The 23,486-nt window shown below is 41.4% G+C and overlaps 1 protein-coding gene across 4 annotated transcripts in view; it reads left to right on the top strand.

Annotated features, from left to right (window-relative positions):
- Window positions 1–23,486, top strand: part of LOC306923418 (pleckstrin homology domain-containing family A member 5-like) — a 123,050-nt gene that overhangs the window by 28,896 nt on the left and 70,668 nt on the right. Inside the window, exon 1 of one of the 4 annotated variants that reach the window (XM_079501501.1) lies at window positions 20,227–20,359. The exons of the other annotated variants lie outside the window; for them this stretch is intronic. The gene's annotated coding sequence lies outside the window, so the exon portion shown is untranslated. Of the gene's footprint in view, window positions 1–20,226; window positions 20,360–23,486 lie in introns of those variants that run through there. 4 annotated transcript variants of the gene reach the window in all.

The raw sequence follows: 23,486 nt of genomic DNA, 5'->3' as shown, positions 1-23,486 counted from the left end.
TCCCGCTTTGAATGGGTTAAAATATGGTATTTTTATACGTTTTGGGTGTCAACTGTCAAGGAGACACCAAATGTATCCATTTCTATGTTTGGGAATGGGAACCACTGCATACGAGTGTGTGATGATGTTTCAATGGTAAAATGAATGAAAGTGGAGAGTCTTTCATTAAATGTGATGCGCACTGCCAGCCCCTCTGCTCTGTGGGAGGAGGGAGACCCCTGCTGGCGGCTGTGGGGAATTACACTGTGTGTGTGTGTGTGTGTGTGTGTGTGTGTGTGTGTGTGTGTGTGTTATGGAATCAGAACAGACTCATAATTATCCGTATCCGTAAAAACAGATTTGTACTCGTATAGGCAATTTGTAACAAACAGTCTGTAAGTGTAAATCACATTTGTACCTGTAACGTACGATTCGTAACTCTTCTTCTCAGATTCGTAATTCAAATTTTCACTTATGTGTCTCAAATACCCACTTTCGTGTCTCAAATACCCACATCTGTGTGTCAACTTATACATTTTAGAAGGAGATTTATTTGTGACTCTCCACTGATTTTTGTGAGTAATTATGAGACTCTTTTACCTCGCTGTTTGTCATATGATTTGTAACTTGTAAAAAATTAAATCACCTATGCACGCAGAGTCATTTGTATTTGTATCTCACATTTGTGTGTCAACTTAACTAAATTTAGCTGTTAATTTGCACGGATGTGTGTGAGTATTTTTGAGACTGAGAGAACAGTCTCATAATTATCTGTATCTGTAACAACAGATTTGTACTTGTGAAGTGCAATTCGTAACTCTAATTGTCAGATGTATCTCAAATCTTAACATTTGTAAGTCAACTTAGAAATTCTAAACCCAAATGTAGCTGTTAATGTCCACGGATGTGTGTGGCAATTTTGAGACTATTGTACCGTGGTGATTTCACACCAATCTGTGACTTGTGTAGGGAGCAGTACCGAGTACCTCCAGTAGATGGCGGTGTGGGTACCAGATCTTCGGCTCTGTATAATGAGCTAGGATTAGACTTTGGATTGGGGTTGGGAGCTAGCTAGGATAAGGCCTTCAGAATAAGAGGTTAAGACCTCGTACTTAATAATACTATTTGAATTGAAATCCTGAATATTTTTTCAATTTTTGAATTGTAAAGCTGAAAAGTAACATAAAATGGGAGACCTCCTCTACAACACCACACCATCCGCTAAGCGGGAGAGGTGTAAAATAAAACGTTACTGGGCCACCAGTGGGCTCAGAGGTCAAAAGCGTGCCACTCCAGACCAGAGTGGACGCTGGACCAAAAACATTCGGGGAGACCTCCTCTACAACACCACACCCTCCACTAAGCGGGAGAGGTGTAAAAAGTATTTTGTCCAGCGTTGTTAAGGAAATCTGTTTGGAGAGCACTCATAACAGTTAAACAAAATAATGAGACAGACACAATTCAGAGTTTAACAGTATTAGAATCATGTATTCGAATACGGAGTCAGATTCAGCATTAGCAAAGGAACGTCCATACTGACTCAACACAACTCAGTCAGATTTCAGCTTATATACATGTCCGACCCCCCCCAGGGAGTAGGTGGGTCTTAACAGCTGAGACAATGGGAAGACCCTTCCCTCAGACCACAAGTCATAGGTCAAGTCATAAAAGATAATAATACATAGTTAACAGCTTCTCGATCATAGTTTAGTTTCCCATGGGTGAAATGATCTCCTTAAATGTATAACTCAGTGTATTTCACATTTCCTCGACAGCGTCCACTCTAGTCTGGAAACGTTTTTGACCTGAGCCCACTGGGGGCCTGGTAACTTTTTATTTTACACCTCTCCCGCTTAGTGGAGGGTGTGGTGTTGTAGAGGAGGTCTCCCCTTTTATGTTACTTTTCAGCTTTACAATTGAAAAATATTCAGGATTTCAATTCAAATAGCAAAAATAGCTGATCTACACGCTCAAAATGCGCCGCATTGCGTTTTGAGCTTGTAGATTGGCTATTTTTGCTCCGACCGGTATGCAGTGTGGCCGTCTGGAGTGATTGTGGAAATATAGTGGCCCTCTCCATCATCAAAGTTGCCCACCCCTGAAATAGGTGACGCTGCTCCACAGTACAAGGGTATATGAAAATGTGCCAAGACTGTCCAATTTAATGGGATACTATAGCCATTTTAAATCGGTAAAAACCTTTTAGGGCACATATAAGTACTCTAGTATACGCATTTTAAAAAGACATATCATAAATGCATAAATAAATGTATGACATTTAAAAGAACACATTAATTACGAGGTCTTAACCTCTTATTCTGAAGGCCTTATCCTAGCTAGCTCCCAACCCGGAAGTAAACAGGAAGTCTAATCCTAGCTAATTATACAGAGCCGAAGATCTGGTACCCACACCGCCATCTACTGGAGGTACTCGGTACTGCTCCCTACACAAGTCACAGATTGGTGTGAAATCAACACGGTACAATAGTCTCAAAATTGCCACACACATCCGTGGACATTAACAGCTACATTTGCGTTTAGAATTTCTAAGTTGAATTACAAATGTTAAGATTTGAGATACATCTGACAATTAGAGTTACGAATTGCACTTCACAAGTACAAATCTGTTGTTACAGATACAGATAATTATGAGACTGTTATCTCAGTCTCAAAAATACTCACACACATCCGTGCAAATTAACAGCTAAATTTAGTTAAATTGACACACAAATGTGAGGTACAAATACAAATGACTCTGCGTGCATAGGTGATTTTATTTTTTACAAGTTACAAATCATATGACAAACAGCGAGGTAAAAGAGTCTCATAATTACTCACAAAAATCAGTGGAGAGTCACAAATAAATCTACTTCTAAAATGTATAAGTTGACACACAGATGTGGTTATTTGAGACACGAAAGTGGGTATTTGAGACACAGAAGTGAAAATTTGAATTACGAATCTGAGAAGAAGTGTTACGAATCGTACGTTACAGGTACACATGTGATTTACACTTACAGACTGTTTTGTACTCATATAGGCAATTCGTAACAATCTGTTTTTACGGATACGGATAATAATGAGTCTGTTCTGATTCCATAGTGTGTGTGTGTGTGTGTGTGTGTGTGTGTGTGTGTGTGTGTGTGTGTGTGTGTGTGTGTGTGTGTGTGTGTGTGTGTGTGTGTGTGTGTGTGTGTGTGTGTGTGTGTGTGTGTGTGTGTGTGTGTGTGTGTGTGTGTGTGTGTGCAGAGAGAGAGAGAGAGAGTGTGAGAGAGAGTGTGTGTGTGATGAGACAAAGCAAGCATTAGTGGAAAAAGAAGCTCTGATCAATCAGTTTGTATTTATTATGTATATAATCTATGATATGCCCAAAATAGGGATCAGTTATTAATTGATTTCTTTTTTAATAAAAAAAATACATTAAACTTTTTAGAATTGATATAAAAACTAGATATGTTTATAGTTTTTTGTCCATACATAATACGGGAGTGTGCATTTTTGTGTGCGTTTATATACAGACCACTTAAGTAATTGAATGTTGATAAAGATCTTTTATACATGGAGAGAGAGAGAGAGAGAGAGAGAGAGAGCGCTTTAAATAAAGGGGGTTCATATGTTCCCCACCTTTTATATTAGTGTAAGTGGGGAACATAGGTAGCCTGGCTAATAAGCCAGACTAATATCACACAACACTGTCGCGGTATATCAGTCTGGGCTGGCTCCACTTGGATTTCATTTCCCGGGGAACATTTTCTCTTTGACGCAATTGGTCAGAGCTACTGTCAGTCAAAAGTCTCAAGCATTGAACGTCACTGTACCAAAGCCCGCCCATATTGCATACCGTGTCCCGATTGGTCCGACCTGTTCTCTGCTGTAGGAAAGAGGCGTGCTACTGAGCCTCGCCAGACCGTAATCCGCTGGTAGGCAACTTTTTTTTGCCAACGGCTGATTCGGTCTGGTTTATTAACCAGGCTAGAACATAGGACCCTAGGAACATAGATACACTCCCAATATATATCATTTCAACATTGTGCGCGTGTGCACGAGCGTCCAAGTTACTGCTGCCAACATTTTGTACCTGTTTTTCCTATGACATATTGTCCAGTATGTGGTCAAATGTCTTTCTGTCTGCAGGGTGGTTTATTGGTGCTGCTGAGAAACATGCTTTCTTGGATTCAGACCAAAATGAATCCTATTTTATCGGCTCATTTTTAGGTAATATAGTGGTATAAATAAATAAGCCCAAGCTATTACTGTAAGTTTTGCAGACACACACACACACACACACACACACACACACACACACACACACACACACACACACACACACACACACACACACACACACACACACACACACACACACTTCTAACCGTTCTGTTGAGTCAGAGTCAGTATCCTACTGCAGTGGTTCTCAAAAGTGGTTAAAGTGATTGTGACCATTTGGGCGGGAACCCCTTTTGGTGTTTTTAAGCATTATGTTATACTTTAGCTATTGAAAAATAGCAGGTCTACAAGCTCATAGCACGGCACCGAGTGCCGCGCTACGAGCTTGTAGATCTGCTATTTTTGAAAAATCTTGAAAATGTGGCGCAAATCTTTGAATATATATTCTTTCAGAGCAAACGTTTTTAACTCAAATCTTTGCTTCTAGGGGGGTCCCTGGAACAACATATTTTCAGATGGGGGTCTGAGGCCAAATACAGATAATTCTGGGGGTCCTTTGAGCACCACATAGAAACATAGGTTTATCAGAAAACTGTCAGGATTTAGAAGGCATTTGTATAATCGTCCACGCAAGTTGCTGGATGGGGACCTCCTGAAAATCTTAGAGAATTTACTGGTTTTAAACAACACTATATCTTGCGCCACCCCTTTAGCCAAATAGTTGAAATTGCCGATATACAAGCTCACAACGTGTCGATGTAGATCGGCTAGTTTAAATATTTTTAAATGTTTTTCAAAGATATTAAAATATGGGCAAATAAGTCTAGGGGTAAAGGGCAAGGCGCGCCCTAGATAGGGCCATTAGTTAGCCTTTTCTCATAGACCTGGTTGCTTAATTTTCTCTCGCAAAAGTCGTGGGACTTGAAGTGTAGTGTGTAGAAACTTTACTATAGCCGTTTCATTTTATTTTTTACTTCATGTTTTTAATTTCAGTTTGGTTGTAATTCCAGGTGGCTAAAATGTGACTAAAAATAACTATTCAAGAGACTATGACTAAAACTAAAATCTAAATTTGCTGCCAAAAACAACACTGGTCTTCTCACTGTATAGCCTAGTGGAGTTTTGGTAGGTGCCCAAAACAGGGATGTCTACCAAAAGAAAAACTATTGTTTTGTTATGTAAAGTCAAGACAAAGTTACGTTCAATGCCTTTAACTATAATCTTGGTGTGCACTCTGCAGAGTGCAGACAGCTGTGTATGTTCGCTCACGTCCCGGCTGTGATGACAGGGTTGAGCCAGCAGAGGTCGCCACATCATCATTCCTTTGGCAGAATGCAGTGACAGCATGGCTTCCATGTGGATCTCAGAATTCAGTTTAGTTTTTATCTTAGTTTGCACATCTGTTCAACTCTTCCAAAGGTTGCCCAGCAGAGATTTTAGTGATGCATGCTTAAAGGGCCATTCCACTCATTTTCAACATGTTACTATGTCATTAATATACCTTAGAGCTGTTGGAGCTGTGGAAATAAGAAAAAAGTCCCCCCATTCTGTGTTTCCTAGAACTGGAGGTCTGAAAAAACATGGTGAATCACATCTTGATGACATCATCAAGATGTGATTCACCATGTTAATGACTGCATGGAGTGCCGACAGAAGAAATGATTTATAATTCAAAATAATGGGTGAATTAAAGGTCAAAGAATCTTACCTGTGTGAAGTGAGCGCTGCAACTGTACCGCCTGGCGGTCCGCGTGGGGTCCCGGCAACATCGAGACCCACAGGAACGCGCCCAGGCCTGGTTTTGGTGAGCCTTCCCGCGTCTGAACCGGTCAAGAAGTGACAGAGTTACGGTGTTGCAGCTTTCCGTGCTCAGTTGCTCACATACATACATACATGCATGCATACATACATACATACATACATACATACATACATACATACATACATACATAGCTGCGTAATGGAGTGGTGGCACCGCTCAAAATACAGACAAATACAATAAAGAACCAAAAGTCTCGTTGGGCTTGGTCCCTTAATAATGATTACAAAAACATGGCCCCCTCACATATTATGAGGGCAGTATGAGTCACCAGAACCAAGGACGGGTGTTTTCAATGCATCTATCATGGTTAAAACGTTTTTAAGTGACAATGGGTTTGTATAGGAAAGGGGGGGTCTGATAAAATAAAATAAAATATCTAAATACTGTTTCAAGCATCCGGGGTGCTCACAAACAGCTGAGTAGATGGTATCGTGAACTCAAACATGTTTGAACTATTTGATATCTTGTAATTGTATCACTTCCTCCAGGCACAGTGGTAGCATTTAGTTGAAGTGCATGACCCACATGGGGGATTTCCACTGGTCACTCACTGGTATCTGTGTGTGTGTGTGTGTGTGTGTGTGTGTGTGTGTGTGTGTGTGTGTGTGTGTGTGTGTGTGTGTGTGTGTGTGTGTGTGTGTGTGTGTGTGTGTGTGTGTGTGTGTGTGTGTGTGTGTGTGTGTGTGTGTGTGTGTGTGTGTGTGTGTGTGTGTGTGTGTGTGAACACATTTAAAAAAGGAAGATCTACAAGCTCTTGGCGTGGCACAAAGTGACACTATGAGCTTGTAGATCTGCTATTTTGTATTAGCCAAAGCATAGCATATGGACAAAGTGGTTAAAATTATTATGACACTATATTAGCTATAGAAAAAATCAACAGAAGATCCGGACACTCAAGAGTAAAAAGAGGAATAGCGTTTATTGAATTAAAAGGCAACTGCCAACATGTTTCGACCATGAAAGGGTGAAAAATGATATTTCTTTGCCCTGATGAAGAAGACCTTTCATGGTTGAAACATGTTGGCAGTTGCCTTTTACCGTAATTAAATAAAGGCTATTCCTCTTTTTTTTCCTCTTGAGTGCCTGGATAATCTGTTGTCGTCTTGATCCCGTTTGATCCGTGTAATCACCATTTTTTTTGCTATAGTCATCTTTTTTTTAATCTCCTGTGAGCATTGAGCACCTGGTTACTGTACTAGTTTGTATAATGTAGGCTACATCTGCTATTTTCTGCCAAAGGTACTCCCCAGAATATGATTGCTTGGGGTTTAAGTGGTGTTTAACTGCTGTGTTGACAAACTGAATGTCTCTGGTGAGAATCGATGAAGGTCTTATCTCATCTCTCTCTCTCTCTCTCTCTCTCTCTCTCTCTCTCTCTCTCTCTCTCCCATCCCCTCCTCCACTCTCCCAGTCATTGATGACCCAGTTGTGGTGTTTTCTTTTTTCCTCACAAAGGCCTCAGGCAGATTTTAACTAGAACATCCCTATACTCATCATTACTATGTCAATGGAAGGTCTGTCTGTCTGTCTGTCTGTCTGTCTGTCTGTCTGTCTGTCTGTCTGTCTGTCTGTCTGTCTGTCTGTCTGTCTGTCTGTCTGTCTGTCTGTCTGTCTGTCTGTCTGTCTGTCTGTCTGTCTGTCTGTCTGTCTGTCTGTCTGTCTGTCTGTCTGTCTGTCTGTCTGTCTGTCTGTCTGTCTGTGTCTCTCTCTCTCTGTCGCGTGACAGTGAGATCAATAAGGATCACCTCCCCAAGGAGAACAGACACACACACACACACACACACACACACACACACACACACACACACACACACACACACACACACACACACACACACACACACATATACATATACAGGACACTGAGGACAGATGACCTCACCCCTGCACAGTGATGCATCCTCTGTCTTCAGAACTAGGTCTCTCTCTCTCTCTCTCTCTCTCTCTCTCTCTCTCTCTCTCTCTCTCTCTCTCTCACACACCAATGACATCTTAAGGCCAAACGGACAGGCACATTTTTGGAATCCAGAGAAAGTTTACAGAGGACAAACGTGTTTTATAGTTCAACCTTTGTCGTCAGTTGGACTGCTGTTTGTAGCCCCCTGTATGGATCTGTAAGTACACTCTCAGAGTTAATTAAACTCTGATACTCATTGTATATTCGCAATTTCAACAATACTAAATATAACACCTCAACTCCTACAATTCCAAGTGCTTATCAGGGTGGGGTGGGGGGGGGTCCCCAGTTCAAATATGATTATTTTGTGGGGTCCCCAGTTCAAATATGATTATTTTGGGTGGTCCCCAGTTCAAATATGATTATTTTGGGTGGTCCCCAGTTCAAATATGATTATTTTGGGTGGTCCCCAGTTAAAATATGATTATTTTGGGGGGTCCCCAGTTCAAATATGATTATTTTGGGTGGTCCCCAGTTCAAATATGATTATTTTGGGTGGTCCCCAGTTCAAATAAGGTTATTTTGGGGGGTCCCCAGTTCAAATATGATTATTTTGGGTGGTCCCCAGTTCAAATAGGGTTATTTTGGGGGGTCCCCAGTTCAAATTTGATTATTTTGGGGGGTCACAACCTGAAAAGGTTGAGAAGAACCACTGTACTATATGTGTCCAAATTTAACTGAGGGACTTCCATTGGATTCTTTTGAATTTTCTTTTTTTCATGTCATGTGAAAGCAGGAAATCATAGCTTCAAATTTACATATTGGTTGTTCAGTTTGACCCACCAGTTTTGGAGATATGGCTTATAGAGTAATGTATTGCAGAAAACAGCGAGTTGAGAAAACAGGCTTGAAAGGTTCACTTCTGTGGACTCTAACATTACACCTAGTTACATGTTTAAGCATTTATTTCATTTTTACATGTCAATTTCAGCTCTGACACTTATTTCAGACATGCTCTAGTATGTGAAGAGTCAGCCTGTGCTATTAACTCATAAAATGCTGCGTATACAGTTTTGAAAGCTTTTCCACCGATGTGTCGACCATGGGTTACTAATAGTTTCCAAACAGCTGAGTTTGCTGATGACTTTAATGGTAAATAATGACCTTATTGTTGTGGTTCTATCTAGACAACAGGACATGGCTTTCATGGCATCTTGCATAATTCACATCATCACACTCACTGTGGGTGCCGTTTCCTGCGTTCATTGTACACCTAAGTGCATAGTGGCATTTGTATAGTGTTTACCTGAAGCAGTTAGTGACTGTATAAATTATTCACACTAATGATTCAAACATCCTGTGTTTTGATTCAGGGACACTTCACCCTTTTTGCAAAAAAATCTATGTTAATGACGTTTAGAAGATTTAGAACACTTTCCTGGGGGTCTTTATGTGTGTAATATGTGGTTTTAGATATTTTAGATTGTAGCAGTGAGCCCAGTGTCTCTGATGTCATCGATGTAATGATATGAGCAAATCGTATTTGCTTCATTGAGTGTTCATGCCTGTGTTGTGTTGATCTGTTTGATCACTACATAGTTTGACTAGTAATGGCTAGACTACACACAGGTTTGTTTGCAACTTGCCTCATATTGATATTCTTTAAGTAAATAACGTCTACTCTTTCTAGAACGTTTCCTTATTGAACTAACCCACAAACACAATATATTACAATCGACACTGGGCTCACTTACTTCCTGGACTACATGTTGTCTCAGTAAGACAGCCCCTCCCCCTATCCACAAGGAGGAGCAGTGCACCAAAGCATTATGGGAATTGTTGTCCAGGAAGGAAGTGAGCCCAGACTGGGTATGGGCACATCTAAGATTCTATGCGCGGCCAAAGGAAGCTGACTCCCGACGTCTTTTCCGGGTTTTTAGACAGCTGGTGGATGGGAAAGAAGCTCCACCCACGCGGGTTGCCGCGTCGGCCAGATTCCCGGAAAAGCTTACCCCAGCGGCATTCTGACACCAGCTGTCTAAAAAAAACGGAAATTACGCAAAACACAGCTTCTTCTGTCCGCGCATAGAATCTAAAGTGTGCCCAGGCTGTGTCGATGACATCAGAGACACTGGGCTCACTGCTAAAATCTAAAATATCCAAAACCACATATTACACACACAAAGACCCCCAGAAAAGTGTTCTAAATCTTCTAAACGTAATTGACATATATATTCTTTTGCAAAAAGGGTGAAGTTTCCCCTTTAATGCTGTGTCTGCGTTCTTATCAGAGACCCAATACTTATCGTTGCTCTTGTGTCAAAACCATGTATGTCCAAAGCAATTAGGTGTTTATTCTTTTTAATTGCAAGGTAGTCATTATTTTATTTAATCTCTCGCCACCACCAGTGTTTTTCAGTGTTTTTGCCTTATTTTGTCGACACAGGATGTAAAACATTCTTTAGTTATGGGCCGTTGCATATAGGTGGTTTTGACCGAAAACGCAATCTACAAGCTTGTAGATCTTAGCCCGTATAGCACTTGACCTAGCCTTGACAACCTTGCAGGCTTATGGGAAGGCTATTAGGGTAAAATGTAATTGAGATGTAATGTATCCGTCTACATAACATAAACACTAGAACTATGGAGATGAGGTTTCTGCCTGACAGCAACTATTGTGTGTCTGCTGTTGAATGAAACCACAGACAAATGGATCCTCAATGTCTAGCTCAGTGGCTTTGTAGATGTGACCGGTGATGTGTGTTCGCCATCAGGACGGTGGCTTTGTAGATTTGACCAGTGATGTGGGTTTGTAGATCGGTGGTGATTGATTTCAGCTTCCCGGTTTAGCCTGAGGGCATGTGACTTTAACTTCCCCATTGATTGGCCCGTTTCCTATGCCAGGGGGGCGGGGCTGAATGAGGCCATTCCCCCTTTTGACCTTTGACCTTTATCAAGTCTAGGAGACTATACTTTTCTTTTTAAAATGTGGTCATTATTCACAATTCCACTGCAGAGTGACTGCAGACATGTCTGTCACTTCAACCCTACAACGGCAGTCGTGTTATATTTGTGTACAGTGGTGGTCAAAGTCTATACTTGCATTTTAATCTTCTGAAGTTTTTTTTTAATTTTTTAACCTTAGCGGAAATCAGCCTGGGGCCCGGCGGGTTTCCTAGCTCTTTAAAAAGCACCAGTGTTGTGTATGGCACATTCTGTTTAGTAACATCATGGTCTAATATTTGCACTTTATTGACAGTGACTTAATAACTACAAGTGGCGACAGGCCCACTGTTGGTTCAGAGTGTGTGTGTGTTTGTGTGCGTGCGCGTGTGCATGCGCGCCTGTCAGCTGATGACGATTCCTCTTCAGTCGAGATCAGAAAAGCAGAACCAGTGAGTCAGTCATCTGTCTCTGGTTTCAGTTCATCATGTGAAACACATTGTATAGAATCCTTTTTACTGTAACTATTGAAGCTCAGTTCATCATTTAGCATTATGTTTCCCTCGTGTGCTCTATAGTCTAGGCCAGGGGTTCTCAACCCGTGGGTCGCGACCCCTCGGGGGGTCGCCAAATTATTTTGAGGGGTCCCCAAATTATTTAAAAAAAATAAATTAAAAAAATATATATTTTTTTAATCATTTTTTTAATGAATGGCTGGAAAATGGAAATGAAGAGTTTACATAGTACATGCATAAACTTTCCTTAATGATTATATCTGGTTTCAGTATTAATTTATGATTTGTATTGGGGGGTGGGGAGGGGCTGGCGACCCCCGGGGGGTCGCGAGACATGGCCAAAGCATTTCCGGGGGTCCCCAGCCAAAAACGTTGAGAATCCCTGGTCTAGGCCAGGGGTGGGAAACTGGTGTTTCATAAGGAATTAACGATTTACCGATTTACCGTCCATGAAATGAAATGAAATGAAATGAAATGATTACTATATTTACCCAGGGTATCTGGGCTAAGCTCAAGAACTTGTTTCCAGCCAGGCCCTGCTCATAGAACACATTTCATCGTAGTGGTTCAATGCCTTGTTCAAGGGCACTACAGCGGTGGTAATTTTAACGTGCCGGTCCGGGGATACGAACTGGCGACCTTCCGGTATCAAGACCGCTCCGCAAACCGTTCGGCCACCGCTGCCGTGTGGGTCAAACGCTAAAACTCCTATTCAATCGCGCAATTGGTTTTAGTTTTGTGTTTACATCTGATCTAGATGATGTGACAGGTTAGCCCATGAAGTGTTGTTGCTGCACTCTTCCTGGTCTACGTGTGCTGGCGTTAGACCCCTCCTACGCTTTTCTTAAAGGACCAGCGCCCTATATCTTTATTTATTTTTGAATAATGTTTTTTGGGTCAATATACATATTACTTTTGTAAAAACAGGGTTAGTAAGAAATTCCCCTTTAATGTGGCCCTCAGGTTAATGTCAGAATACTGATGGTGGTGTGGAACGTATGTGTGTCAAATTTGAAGTCGGTTTGGGCGAACGGTTCTCGAGTTACGTGGATTACAAATGTACACACACAGACACACACACACACACACACACACACACACACACACACACACACACACACACACAGAGATGTAACAGACCAGCTCCATATATGGAGATCTAGGGGTGATGTCAGAGTCAGACAGGTCAGAACCACAGTGCGATGTCAGAACACGCCAGCTCCATATATGGAGATCTAGTGGTGTTCTGGACAACCGTGTGTCCGACCGACTCGACACCGGGCACTGCAATCCTTGTGGCGGTGTGGAACGCGTGTGTCGAATTTGAAGTCGGTGCGACGAACGGTTCTCGAGTTATACGTGGATTAAAGATTACAGACATACAGTGACATGGCACATTTTATAGATAGCTTTAGTCATATCTGCCCCGTGCAACTTTTGTTTACAAATCCCTAAAAAGCCACACTATTAAATTGTTAACCGCAATTATTTGTATGACAATTTCACAATCTTAACAGCTCTAGCACGCACGCACGCACGCACACGCACACACACCCACCAGTTTGTGCGCTTGTAGACATGCACACTCTCACGAAAAGGGAGTGTTTTGTGTGACCTTGGTGTGTCCCGTCCCCCTCCTGTTATCATTCCTCCTGTTAGGGCAGTGATGTCTCCTGGTCCAACATCAACCACCCAGAGGAGGAGGGGGTTTCCATCCCCTCCTGTCTGTCTGTCTGTTGTGTTCCAATCTGTCGGGACCACCCCCGAGTCCCCGAGTTTTTTCACTGACAAAAACTAAATGGAAACTAAATAAAAAATAAGCTATGATGACTAAAACTAAGACTAAATGTACTGACAATTTCGTCAACAAATAAAAACTAGACTAACATGTTAGGAAGGGACTAGTGGACAAGAAATCTACAAGCCCACAACGTGTCGCAGCGCGACGCGTTGTGTGCTTGTAGATCTGCTATTTTCAGCAAGTGTAAAAACATTCGACGGCATCAAGGCCCTCAAAATACATTTTAGTCGACTAAATCAACTGTGGATTTAGTCTACTAAAATCTTATGATATTTAGTCGACTAAAACTAGACTAACACTAAAACATTCCAGGTGACTAAAATGTGACTGAAACTAAATAAACTATTCAAAAGACTGACTAAAACTAAAATCAAAATTTGCTGCCAAAAACAACACTGCCCCCGACCATAGCCTCACAGCTCTCACAACTCCCTGTTCTAACTCACAAATGTTTGTCAGGTTTTCTATCCGATTTTCTTCTGAATGGTAAAACATCTGTGTAATTTTTTTATTTTGCTGTGTATATAAGCTATATATATGTTTCTGTCAGGCAGAAACCTCTTCTTATCAGCATATTCTAACTTTTTTTGTAGCAGATCTGTAAGCTCAAACGCATTTGAAATCCTGAAAAGTAACAGTTTTGGACATAATGAGTTCTCCACCTGACAGAGACAATCTAGGTTTTTCAGAAAACTGTCATTTTTAGAATCGGCCTCATGGTAAAAATAGGTTGTGTGTGTGTGCGTGTGCGTGTGCGTGTGCGTGTGCGTGTGTGTGTGTGTGCGTGTGCGTGCGTGTGTGTGCGTGCGTGTGTGCGTGTGTGCGGCTGCCTCTACACACGCAGACCGTTGTCTTATTGTCTCAATGCAGTTATAATTATTATTAGGGTTTGGCTGTGGAAGGAATGCGCTTCAGAACAGAAAGGCTTTTGTCTTGGATAAAAACAGGTTTTATTTATTTATCCCCCTGATAGAAACACAACCCAATGTGCAGATGGTCCAAAACTGTTATCAGTACGCAGATATTTATACTTAAGTAATCAATACCACAATGTAGAACTCAGTACAGTCTTGCATTTAAACATTGACTTGAGTAAAAGTACAAAAGTATTATTATCAGTATTATATGTTTACAGTGCTAATCATGCAGAATATCCCATTTGACAAATGTTTACAAAATGTGTCAAAATCTTTAGAAAAAAGCCGATCCACAAAGCAGCTTGTAGATCAGCTATATTTCCAAATAGACAAAATATGAAACGGGGCTTAATTGGTTAAAGCATACTTTTGTAATGATCATCTACATCTGCAAAGTAACTTGTAAAACGTACAACATTTTCTGCTGATATGATGTAGAAGTATAAAGTATTGGAAAGTACATTACATACTCACTAATGTAATGTAATGTGTAAAAGTATTTCACAATTGTACTTGAGTACATGTACTTGGTTACTCCCCCCCGCTGATGAAAACACGGCCCCATGTGCAGATGGCTGGAACAGCTTTGACTCGACCTCTGACCTCAGGGTCTTGGTGGGCGTCGGCCACCATGGATTGCATCTGACAGCGATGAGACGTAAATATCACATCAAACGATGAGCCCCTCCCCCTCTGTGGTGAGCTGGGCTAGTGGGCGGGGGGCGGGGGGGGGGGGGGGGGGGGGGCTATCCCTGGAGGATGGAGTGTGTTACTGCACCCCTCTTGCGCCGATATTTGGCTGAAAAGACGCACCAGTGAGTGTGCAAACACCTGAGCTTGCAGATCTGCTATTTACACTAGACCTGTACGTGCCCATCGGCTACTGGCCTACTTGAGAACGATGCAACTTGGGAACCTAATAATACCCGTTGTCAACTTATCATACTGTAGCACCCGTTTTAACTGTCTGTCTGTGTCCCAAATGGAGATCTCTGTATCTGCCTGTGTCTGAAGAGGGTTGACTGACTGTGAAAAAGGTGGACTCTGTTTTACCAACGGTGGCGTGTCGCCTTAAAGTGACTTGAGCCATGAGAGGCACCGTCAAGTGAGCTTAGGCGAGCGAGTCGCTGTGCGGGAAAGAAAGCACCTTCTGTGGACTCAGCGCCGTCAAAGTTCTGTACCAATAGGGACAGAATCGTAAATCTTTTATACCAAGTGACTGCAAAACCTGTGGTTAGAGTGTCCGCCCTGAGACTGGGAGACCGGGGGTTTGATCCCTGGCTGGGTCATACAAGACTATTAAAAATGTTGAGCCATATATTTGTTTTTGTTTTTCGTATTTTATTTTATGGTTCGATGTAGGTATGTGTATATCTGTGTTGTTTGTTCCGCAACCTGTCTTTTTCTGTTTTGTCTTTGTCAAAAAATCAATAGCCAATATGCCTACTCAATTAAATTTCAATTGAATTCAAAGGGCTTTATTGGCATGAGAAAACATTTGTTTACATTGCCAAAGCAAAAAAAGTGGAACAGCACTCGGCATCAAGGGTCAGACTGAAGGGTAACTTCCTGTGCCATACTTGAACCGTTTTGTATTTATTTATTTCTGATGCTCGCTTTGGCAATGCAAACTTGTGTCTTCTCATGCCAATAAAGCTCCTTTTGAATTGAATTGTTGGGAGGAGCTGGTTTGGCCCCTGTATCAGGGGGCCCTCAGCTAGGGGTCATTGTCCAGCCTGTCATGTGGCTCAATAGACCAGAGGCCCCCCACCACTGCACGCCGGCCCTCATTGATATGCACTTTTAACAACCCCCCACCAGTTGTGGAAAGTAACTAAGTATATTTACTTAAGTACAATTTTGAGGTACAACATTTGTACTTTCCAGTTTCCAATACTTTTACTTGTACTCCACTACATCTCAGCAAATATTGCACTTTTACTTGTTCCTATTTGTCTTAGATTTTGATTGTTATCCATTACACACTTCAGCGCTATATGCATTTAAACCATTTGAAAATAGACAATCTACAATGTATTGTGATGCATCGTGAGGTTGTAGATCTGCTATTTTCCAAAATATCTTTAATACATTTGAAAAAAAGTGGGACATTCAATGGGTAGTTTTACATTTTGATGACACTATACTTTTGCACTTTTACTGTGATTGATTGATTGATTGAAGTATTTATTAACAGTTTGTATTGAGTTGTGCTTTAATGTGAAATGTACCCATTCTGCAGAGACTGTTACTGTGGACGACACACTGATAAAGCATTACACTTGTTTACAACAGGGTCCACCATTTTCAATTCATCAGAACATTTAGAGACGTACAAATATACACTTCTATATAGAAATCATGTATAAAGGGAAAGGAAACGTATACAGTAAGGGGGAAAGAGTATTTTTTTTACACTGTATAATTGTCTTGATACTTTTACTTGAGTACAACACGCGGGTACTTTTTCCACCACAACCCCCCACAACCCCCCCTCCCCCCCCCCTACACTCCATTCATGCAAGCGGCCTGCATCTTCAAAAGCTTTGAAGACAGAAGCAGTCTGCCGCTGCTCCTCCAACTGTGACCGCTGACCTCAATGACAAACGTGTACACCACAACAACACACCGCTCCAAAGTACAAGTATACTGTACCTGCACCCCAGTGTTGTTTTTGTCGACTGAAACTAAAGACGAAAAATGTCCGTCGACTACCTGACGAAAACTAAATGGAAACTAAATGAACACTAAAGCTATGATGACTAAAACTATAAGACTAAATGTATTGACGATTTCGTCAACAGCTAAAAACTAGGCTAAAATGCTAGGAAGGGGAATAGTGTACACGAGATCCAGGATAAGTCATTTTACACTTGGTTGCATGCTGAAAATAGCCGATCTAGCCGATCTACAAGCTCACAACGCGTCGCGACGTGTTGTGAGCTTGTAGATCGGCTATTTTCAGCACGTGTAAAATCAGTCATTACGACGGCATCAAGACCCGCCAAAATACATTTTAGTCGACTAAATCAACTGTAGATTGACACATTCCAGGTGACAAACTAAATGAAAACTCTTCAAGAGACTGACTAAAATAAAAATGTGTTTCCAAAAACAACACTGACCTGTTTGTTTTGCACTTTACTTGAGTTTCAATACTTCAATACTTCTTACTCCACTACATCTAACAAGATAAGTTTTACTCCTAGTTATTAGTTGTAGTTTAGATCAATGGTTTTCCAAACGTTTCAGGTTGCGACCCCCTAAAATACATTTATAAATCTTTAAACGGGGGACCCTCCACCCTGATAAGCACTTGGAATTGTAGGAGTTACATGAATTACATTGACTCTGTTCTACAGATACATATTCTGAAAATTGCTGATCTACAAGCTCACAACCATGCCTCGCAAAGGCCTTGTATAGATAGATCACAATGTTGAGGTATATTAAAAAGTTGTCACTACACTCTCACCTCGGGACTCACGCCCAAATCATGTGACGGGTTGGGAACCATTGCTTTACATCTCTATATTTGAAGACCTTCAAATCCAGTCCTATATTGTGCTCATCCGAGTTAAAGGGGAGTTTCGCACAAGCTGTTTTCTTACCGTATATGAAGCGTATCCATTCGTCATTGAAAAAACAAACAAAAAAAACATGCCGAGCGTTTCATAAGGAATTAGCGGATTTACCGTCCATGTGGGTCAAACGCTAGAACTCCTATTCAATCGCGCAATTGGTTTTAGTTTTTTGTTTACATCTGATCTAGATGATGTGACAGGTTAGTCCATTAAAGGAGAATGCCATGCTAGAAGACTTTCTTACCTTTCTTACCTTTCTTTGTAGTTGTTACGTCCCCACCAAAGAGGTCCAGGTGTTTTTCTGTGCAAAAACTCCTTATTGGCTATTTCCCCTACCATAAACCCTCAATGAATTGCATGGAATTGAATGGGGCTATGGGGTGTTGTGCTAATTCGCTTATTTCCATCGAAATAAGGAGTAAAGTGTGCCGCTTGGGATATTATTTACATTATGAAGAGAGGATATATACAAAAAAATGCTAATTTTGAGCGATGGAAATAAGCAAATTAGCACAACACCCCATAGCCCCATTCAATTCCCATCCAATTCAATGCAATTCATTTAGGGTTTATGGTAGGGGAAATAGCCAATAAGGAAGTTTTGCACAAAATAACACCTGGACCTCTTTGGTGGGGACGTAACAACTACAAATAAAGGTAAGAAAGCCTTCTAGCATGGAATTCTCCTTAAGTGTTGTTGCTGCACTCTTCCTGGTCTACGTGTGCTGGCGTTAGACCATATTGGGTCAATATACATATTATCCACTGCTGTAATAACACTGTTGTAATGTCCCTATGTGTGACACTTAGGTTTTGTTTAGTGCAACTATTCTCTTAGCAGACTCCTGGCCAGTGTTTGTGCCACGTTTGGTGGCAGATCAGAGCAGCGGTGTGCCTGTGGCCCCCGGGGGGGCCCCTGAAATAAAGTGTCTCCTCACTACCTCAATGCCGCACATTTTACACAGGCTATTAACAGGAAATAAGTGTAACTTAACATTGTGGGAGAGAGTAAGGCAGTGAGTGAGCGAGAGAGAGAGAGAGGGCAGGGGTTGACTGACACCTGACGGTTAGTCAAAGCTTGGAGGCCCCCCTGAGGGTGGAGGCCCATTTCAATTGAAACTGGTGAAACATATAGCAAAGGCCTCCTATGGCCAAAGTATAAGTTTGAAGAGGTTAATGTAGGCTATCTTTTGTACAAAATAATCACCATCTACTAACTAAGTAACTAGCAAAGGTACAATTTTGGTCTGTTGATGTACTGGAGTTGAAGTATTGACTTGAATTTAAATTGGAAATACTCCATGTAAAGTAAAGATGCCTCAAAATTGCAAGTACAGTACTTTAGTTAGTTAGTACATGTAAATTGTTCAATCTTCATATGACCACCGCACTCTGACTATAGGTGCGCCACCCGTTCAAAACATATCAAAATAAAGGAGATGGGTCGCACACACCAAGACTGTGGTTCAAAAGTTTATTTTAAACCAAGGACAAACGTTTCGGCTATCCAGCCTTCATCAGTGTGATGACGTACGTTTGTCCTTGGTTTAAAATAAACTTTTGAACCACAGTCTTGGTGTGTGTGACCCATCTCCTTTACATGTAAATTGTCACACAGTTTGTCAGGTGAAGAGCGGTGTGATTTTTATTGCACCATGCTACTGCGTCAGGACATGTCCAGGAATGACGTTATCATCCCAGGGGTGTTTTTCAGGCCAAAAAGCCCTTAGCTGACGGAGAGATGAGATATACTTTATGATCCCCGAAGGGAAACCGATGCGTTACAGCAGCACAGTGTGATAAAAGGGAGAGATGAAGCATGGCACATGTGTTGCAGATTATACTTTTTTCATAGATTTCATAGATGGGCTTCATATCATAGATTTGTTTGACATCACACTGTCATCAGTGTTGTGTCAATGTTTTATTTTTATTTTATTTAAATTTTGTATGCTTGTCTTTTGTATTATGTTCGTTTCATGTTAATGTGTAGGCCTATTTTCAGAATTTGAAACCACTTAAACCCTCATTACGTTTCCCCCTCTACACCAAACCTCTTTGCTAGGCGATGGTTGTGGGCATGTAGATCTCATACTTTCGGCTAATGTTCCCTTCAGAATAGGGATGCTAGGATTCAAGTGGTTAGTGTAAAACAAAAATAGGCTACACAAAGATGTGGTGGCCCCCTTGTAGTACTTAACTCTGCGGAGAGGACCCCTATAGGGTCCTGAGCTCTCTGATAACTTTGAGGTCTACAGATAGTTTTTATGAAAATGTACCAGATTGTTTGTTTGTTTATTTATTATTTATATATTTATTTATCTATTTATTGATTTATGTATTTATTACTTCATCAACCACATTTGCTGCCTGTGTCCCTCCCTCCCTCCGGGCTATGGAATGATTGATAGTGTGTCGCGTCCGAATGAACCAATGACGTCGCGGCCCGTCCCTCCGGCCTATGGGACGCAGGGTAGAAATAGAGGCAGATCCAGACGTAGCAGTTTCTCACACAGACACAGCATCAGAGTGCTGCTGGCTGCGTCCTTCCCTGAGAAGAACACATCTGGATTATTATTCATACAAACATCTGGATAATAGAAACTATACCATTTACTTCCATCGTGATTTCATCAAAAGAACTCGCTCTTTTGAACACTGTGGGACATTTACATTTTTCCTTTTTGGGAGATTTTGGACACTGATTTTTTTTTTGCGTGGAAGCGTCCCATTTGTAAGTAGCAGCATGCTGCAGGATTGTGTGTGTGTGTGTGTGTGTGTGTGTGTGTGTGTGTGTGTGTCCTTATTGTAGTGGTTGGCTTCTCTTTCTCCCAAAATTACCCGATCTACAAGCTCACAGAGACTGGTTATAAACTTGTTAGATCGGTTATTCTTTGGCAAACACATTTTCGTGTAAAACATCCAAGTACAGAGAATAAGTCTTTAAAAATCGTTCATTGATTCAAGTTGTTACTTGTTAGGCAAAGGGTGTCGCTTTTTCCACAAAATAGAGCTGCATCTACAGACTGATCGAGTTTGTTGATCCAGCTTCTTTTCGGCAAGCGACAGATTCCAGGCTAACGTAACGAACGACAGGCTTTAATTCTTCTAAAGCTTCATAACATGAATGAATGTAATGAGGTAGAAGTAATGTAACGGTGGCGTTACTGTGTGACTGACTGTCAACAATACACTGGAGCACATGGTGTGCACGCGCGCGTGCGCGTTTTACTGGAACGCTTGAGAGAGAGAGAGAGAGAGAGAGAGAGAGAGAGAGAGAGAGAGAGAGAGATCACACATGATGTCAACATGAATATGTTCTGAACTTATGATACATGATCAGTCGGATGAGATCAGATGTCATAACAGGAAACAAATTAATAACCTCATATGGTGTTTTAGTCACTGTTGCAGCCTCTAGAGTTTAACTTATGAAACTTTACTTGAGGATTTGATTAAGTGCCACATTATTAATGTAATTTAATTGTTTCTGAACATAACGTGAATGGATGAATACAAATCACATTTAGTTTTGGCTTTAGGCATCGTTACACAGGGCATATATGACAAATATAAATAATTAACTACATATTTAGTGATTGTATAGCCTACTTAAACACAAACATTAATGGATTAGTGGAAATAGATATACAAGCTCTCTATATGGGTCACATTTTGAGCTTGTAGTTCGGCCATTTCCACAATTTTGTAATGTTTGTCAATTTCAGGGAAAAAAATCAACATGGAAATGATTATGACGATTATTTAAAAATACAACATTGCGACCATTTCACAACATTCAAACATTGTGACTATAATGTAATAATTATGACAGGCCTAAGTGGAGGTTGTGTTGCGGATATGTTTTCATTTGAAGTGACTCTTATACAAACACAGTAATGTCAATACCTTCAGGGTGAAAACTACTGTTTAGACTGTTGTGTTGGTTAGACTTTCTGGCTCACTTTGTTTGATGAACACTTTGAAGTTTGAGTAATGTCAGTCAGAATATGCATATCTCCACATTTTGACTTCTTGTTTCTGTTTTTTGAGTGGTACAACCACTCCTACAGACAGCTATGTGTGTCCCTGGGTCTGTCCCTGGCTGGCTGGCTGTGTCCGAGCACGAAAATAGCGTTTTCACAACCAAGTGTCACTGTTGTGCACCCACACACACAGTGTGTGTGTGTGTGTGTGTGTGTGTGTGTGTGTGTGTGTGTGTCACACACACACACACACACACACACACACACACACACACACACACACACACACACACACACACACACACACACACACACACACACACAGTATATATGAAGATTTGGGGTGTGACAGTACAGAGTACAGTACAGTAGAGGGACCCCCACATGGTAACTCTGTAATTTCTCAACCATTTTGGACGCAGGGCTGCTCGCCGGAACCGGGCCGGCACCCTGTGGGTCTGGAACTTCCAGGGACCCCTCCTCGGGGACCTCCACACGGGTGTGATTTTTAATGAATGTGCTACTTCATACAAGAGTGTGGCACAAAAGTAGTGGAAATAGCAGATCTACAAGCTTGTATATCTGCTATTTTCACTTTTTTAATGTTTTGAAAATAATAATATGAAAGAATGGTTTCCACCATACCAACTATTTGTGTGTGTATGCGTGTGTGCATTTCCTATTCCTGTTTCCTTGTTAATGGCTAGTTATGGAGGATGTGGAAATGACAGGTTAATCTCAAGCACAGTTTTTTTTTCTCCACCAGAATTCTTTCCAGAACTGTAGTCAAGTAACATTTTGACGTAACTCTTACTTTACTTGAGTAAGACTTTTCAACGCGCATGAGCTTGTAGATCTCGCAGAGTCTGGTAGATCTGCTCATTTTGAATGATTGAGACAGATTTGTAATGCCAATGGGCTTGCACTTAAAAGTGAAGTGATGTTTTGAATGCAGGATTTGTACTTTTGGAATATTTCTCTCCATTGTGGTGGTGTTATTTTTTACTGAAGTACTAAGTACTTTTTCCTTCCCAGGCCAGAAGTGTGTTTTTGTCCTTGTGGTGGTCGAAGGATTGGAGCTGATCTATAAAAAACCTTGGCCTGTTATTCGCAGTCAATTTAACACTAATTGCAGCATTGCGTGTGTGTGTGTGTTTGCATGCTCGCGTGTGTGTGTCTGTGCTGTGTGCCATGCACACATAACATACAGGCATACTTGTATTGTGAGGACCAGAAGAAAAAAAAACAGACATAAGGACAATTTTCCTGGTGTTCATAAGAGACATGGTTGATTTATGGCGGAAACGTTTTTTTGAATTGGGTTTACATTTAGGAAAAGGTTTGGATCAGGTTGGAGTTACTTAGCAGCATTAGGCATTGAGAGGTCATAATAAGAGTTAGGCTTTTGATTAAGTACAATTTATACCTAGTTTTATGCCAGTGTTGCATACCTAAAAAAATCACACCTGTGTGAACTGAGTGGTGCAACTCCGTGCGGGGGTCCCTGGTGGGTCCCCGCCTCAACGGAACTTCCAGACTCACAGGAACGCGCCCAGGGTGCCGGCGAGCTGCCCCGCGCCCGAAACGGTCGATAAATGATGAGTTACTGTGTGGGGGAATTAGCAGACCTCTCTCTCTCTCTCTCTCTCTGTCTGTAATTAGCAGGCAACAGTGCAACACTATCTCTCTCTCTGTTTCTAGCACAACAGCGCCACTTTTGCCCCTACTGGTACTCTAAACATAGGGACACGTACGTGGACATAGGGACATTGCTGTTCCTTGGAGTGGTTGCACCACTCAACAAAAAAAAGAACGAATGCTGCTCTATAAGGTATAAGCTCGTCACATGTCCACAGCAAGGCACATGATGACCTT

The sequence above is a fragment of the Electrona antarctica genome (genome assembly GCF_951216825.1).
Source record: "Electrona antarctica genome assembly, chromosome: 5".
Taxonomy (NCBI): domain Eukaryota; kingdom Metazoa; phylum Chordata; class Actinopteri; order Myctophiformes; family Myctophidae; genus Electrona; species Electrona antarctica.
Note: the sequence above shows the minus strand (reverse complement) of the source record. Positions and strands in the feature narration are given on the sequence as shown.